We start from the raw sequence: 3,894 nt of genomic DNA, 5'->3' as shown, positions 1-3,894 counted from the left end.
TGACATGTATGATAAGTTATGCATGGTGGCTTTGCCACAAATACGATGTCAACTACATGATTATGCAAGGCAATAGGACAATGATGAAGCGTGTCATAAATGAAACGGTGGAAAGTTGCATGGCAATATATCTTGGAATGGCTATGGAAATGTCATAATAGGTAGTTATGATGGCTGTTTTGAGGAAGATATAAGAAGGTTTATGTGTGATAGAGCGTATCATATCACGGGGTTTGGATGCACCGGCGAAGTTTGCACCAACTCTCAAGGTGAGACAGGGCAATGCACGGTACCGAAGAGGCTAGGAATGATGGAAAGGTGAGAGTGTGTATAATCCATGGACTCAACATTAGTCATTAAGAATTCACATACTTATTGCAAAAATCTACAAGTCATCAAAAACCAAACATTACGTGCATTCTTCTAGGGGGGTAGATTGGTAGGAAAAGACCATTGCTCGTCCCCGACCGCCACTCATAAGGAAGACAATCAAAGAACACCTCATGTTTTAAATTTGTTACACAACGGTTACCATACGTGCATGCTGCGGGACTTGCAATCTTCAACACAAGTATTTCTTAAATTCACAACTACTCAACTAGCACAATTCTAATATCACCATCTTTATATCTCAAAACAATTATCAAGTATCAAACTTGTCATAGTTTTCAATGCACCTTTTTATGAAAGTTTTTATTATACCAATCTTGGATGCCTATCATATTAGGACTAATTTTATAGCCAAAGAAAATTACCATGCTGTTCTAAAGGACTCTTAAAATAATATAAGTGAAGCATGAGAGATTAATAATTTATTATATTATTAAAACGATAGAAAAAGAACGGTTAAGATTTATCAATGTTAAGTCATGAGATTTGAACGGCTAAGATTCTATACAATTGTTTTAGATTCTATATAGTTGACTTAACATATATCTCACGTGTGCTTCCAACTACAACGAGTACATGTCAAAAAAAAAATACATAGAGTAGGCTTCGTACATATTACGGACAGAGTTTAGGTGTTGTAGACATAGAGGTCTGTTATATGGTCATGCAGAACCGGATGGTAAGCACGTATAGAATCCAACTCCAAATAAAATATCCTGAAAAAAAAACCAAAAACAGTCCAACAAAATTAGCACGTATAGAACTAGGTCACCTCATAAAAGGAAACACTTTGGTCCGTAAAAAAAAGAAACACTTTTTTAACTTCCAATAATCTGTCGGTCAGATTAAATCTACGTGCTAGAGGAACCATCACGTGCTCATGGACTCGAACGAACCAACACTTTTGACCCCTAGCATAAGAACAGGTCAAAAAACAAAACCTAGGCTTCGAGGGTGCTGAGGAAGACAATCGACGGACAACGTACATGCAGGCGTCAAAGAAGCGCCTGAGTCTCCGCACCAAAAACCAACGTCCGGGAGCAAAGAAATCTAGGCTTGCCGAGGGACAAAGAACGACGTACATCACAGGTATATTCAAGTATACGACATAGGGTGCTGATGCAGCCAGCCCGTGGCAACCAACGGATGCAGGTGTCGAAGAAACGGTGGAGTTTGGGTGCCAAAAATCAACGGCTGGAGGCAAAGAAATCTAGGCCTGACGAGGAAGCATCGATCGACACCTTCTTTGACGTGCATCACAGGTACAAGTACGACAGAGGCTGGCGAAACAGCCAACCCATGGTCGACTTGGACGCATGCGTCAAAGGAGGGACGGCGACAGAGGCAACGCCGACCGTGAGGTAACCCTACAACCTTCTCATCAGAACCCTCCCATGCGGCTTGATGCACACTACATTGCATGCACGTCCACAAAATTTTTATGTAGTCATGTAAATTGATTTTAGCGTATGGTATTTCCGGTTTGTTATTGCAGATCGCCTGATTAGCTAGCTTTGTACGTGAAGATTTGTTCTAGCCATCACATCAGGAAGCAAATCGAGCTAGGTTTTCAAAGGTCGTGCTGGCCGTAAACTACACGGCAACTCGCTGGATCGTCTCAGTGAAAGCAAAGCCAAGTCGAGGTAGGAATATACATATCCGGAGCACATTGTGATACTATAATACCTTATATTCAGATGACTTTTACTACAGGTAATATATTTAGATTACATGTCAAGCATCAAAGAGTATCATAGAAAAAATAGAAACTCCAGTACATGACACAATAGGAGTTACTCTGTAATCATGGTGTGCTCCATGTACTATCTTTGTGTCCATAGAGATCCATGTCTTTATGTGTACTTCTTTTTTTCAGTTCTGGTGCACACCAAGTTATCTCAACTATTTATGAATTACTGGTAGTTGAGGTGTTCTTTTCAAATTGATGAATTATATGTGCAAATATCAACCTAAGAATGCATTGGTTTGTTCAAGGAAAAACTGTTTCCTCATGATGAACAGAAACATGTTTGAGAAGAATTGGAATATGACAATTCTGTTCATCATTTTGTGAACATGAAACTTAGATTTATCATGATATGAAAAATAATAACAACTCTTTAGTTCCTAATAGACAACATAACTCGCATAGTCTTATTACTGTTAACCAAAGTCATTAAGTACTGAAAATAGAAGGGTTGTCGTACATGAAACTATATTATATTTTGCAGCACAACAATCTGAATAGAAGATGTCATATAGATATATGTGTTATTATATTGTGTGTATAGTGCATAAAAATATTTAGTATTTTATAGTTTAATTGCTAGCCCGTGCGCACATACCAAATCAATAGAAAAGCACTATGTTTTATTTATGAATTCAAAAGAACTGAATTCTAGCATTTTAGCTAGGATGAACACAATGTAACATTTATAAATAGCTAAATTAAAATAAAATTGTAATATTACAATATTTCATTGGATTGACAAATAATACAACAACAATAAATACATAAAATTGTAATATGGAAAATATTGTGATTTGGTTCCAGTACAAACTCGATATTAAATAATTAATAAAATTATTACAAGGCAGATAAACAGTATAACTATATGTATACTAAAGGAACATGTAATTGATTTAATCCAAACTTATTGGTTTAATCCAAAGTTGAGTTCTTGCAGGGAATCCAAATTGAGATTTAATGAATTTTAGTGTCACAAATGTTCTACAATAATATATTAAATAAAATAGGACATAGGAATATAGGTGTCATAACATGGAAAATAGGACAACTGTGGTTTGCACGTATATAACAATATCAACTGCTAGCAACCAAGCGATTTTTCAAAAATAATCAATCATGCAATTAGTTGCGATGAGTCCTAATTATAATTGTTGTTGCTGAAATTTATAAATCAAAATACTATATTATCTTATTATATATATGATGTTCATAAAATCAATAACCACTAATGGAGTTCAAACATAAATTTGAGATTGAAAATTTTACATCCTTTATCTTCAAACTACCAAACAAGTTGGATACATACGGCTCAGTGGAATGCAACTAAAGCCTACATGTGTTCCATTTAATTTCCAGACACTTTCAATTTTACAATACGAATAACTATGTTGTTATACCTGCAATATTTACACCACATATTTTCATACCACCAAATGTTTTAAAGAAATATAAAAAATCAGAACAAAAATACAATTCTAGCCGCGCAATTGCGCGTGCCACTCCGCTAGTTTCTATAAAATAAAACCACCACCGTGCTCTAAAAGATATAAGTGAAGCACTAGAGCAAAATTATCTAGCTCAAAAGATATAAGTGAAGCACATAGAGTATTCTAATAAATTCTGATTCATGTGTCTCTCTCTCAAAATATGTGTCTAGCAAGGATGATTGTGGCAAACTAAAAAGCAAAGACTCAAATCATACAAGACGCTCCAAGCTAAACACATATCATGTGGTGAATAAAAATATAGCCTCA

General features: G+C 35.6%; 1 long non-coding RNA gene across 1 annotated transcript; it reads left to right on the top strand.

The window, feature by feature from the left end:
• Positions 1-1,222: 1,222 nt before the first annotated feature.
• Positions 1,223-2,317, top strand: LOC123079659 (uncharacterized). The gene is made up of 2 exons (XR_006438093.1): positions 1,223-1,751; positions 1,886-2,317. It is a non-coding gene; the product is annotated as an uncharacterized lncRNA (long non-coding RNA).
• Positions 2,318-3,894: the final 1,577 nt, after the last annotated feature.

The sequence above is a fragment of the Triticum aestivum genome, chromosome 1A, assembly GCF_018294505.1.
Source record: "Triticum aestivum cultivar Chinese Spring chromosome 1A, IWGSC CS RefSeq v2.1, whole genome shotgun sequence".
Lineage (NCBI taxonomy): Eukaryota > Viridiplantae > Streptophyta > Magnoliopsida > Poales > Poaceae > Triticum > Triticum aestivum.
The sequence above is the reverse complement of the archived record's forward strand: the minus strand, read 5'-3'. Positions and strand labels throughout refer to the sequence as shown.